Here is a 650-nt window from a genome sequence, read left to right on the forward strand (position 1 = left end):
CGAAGCCCTTTGTCATTCAGTTACAGATGCGTGATATCCCAAAACGGATTATTAGAAAAATATCAGGTAGACATACCCACGTGAGCGATTCTTGTTACAGTCAAGAACTCAAGTTAAAAAGAAATTAATATCTGATGCTTTGAAATAGATGTATTTTACTTCGTATACAGCACAACAAATGCGTGCATGTACACATGTTCATCGTGAATTTGAATATATTTAATTTTTGTTTGTTAGCCTCTGTGAACAATCATTTCATTATATATGTTCTGTGTTCAAGGAACTGTATATTTTTCTAGCAAAATAAGATAGAAGAACAAGAGGATGATGAAATAAACACACATTTCACAGCTGACGAGCACTTAGATATATCAAAATCATTGGAATCCTTACATATGCTCTCTTATGCAATAGCGTAAGTAATCTTGATACACAGTGGCGACACTAGATTGTCCTATTCACGGGGTATAGGCTAGTAACGGAACCCGGTTTGGCGTACCGAGGAAAATGGTCCTTCCGTGTTGGTAATATAAGGGTGCAATTGCGAAAGGGTGGGAAACGCACGGAGGAATGCAGTCAACAGTTCGGATCTGTCCCAAAGGTCACATAGCAACAGATATTAAACGTTGGGCATCTGGCCGTGATTATTT

Source organism: Penaeus monodon, chromosome 34, assembly GCF_015228065.2.
Source record: "Penaeus monodon isolate SGIC_2016 chromosome 34, NSTDA_Pmon_1, whole genome shotgun sequence".
NCBI classification, from domain to species: Eukaryota; Metazoa; Arthropoda; class Malacostraca; order Decapoda; family Penaeidae; genus Penaeus; species Penaeus monodon.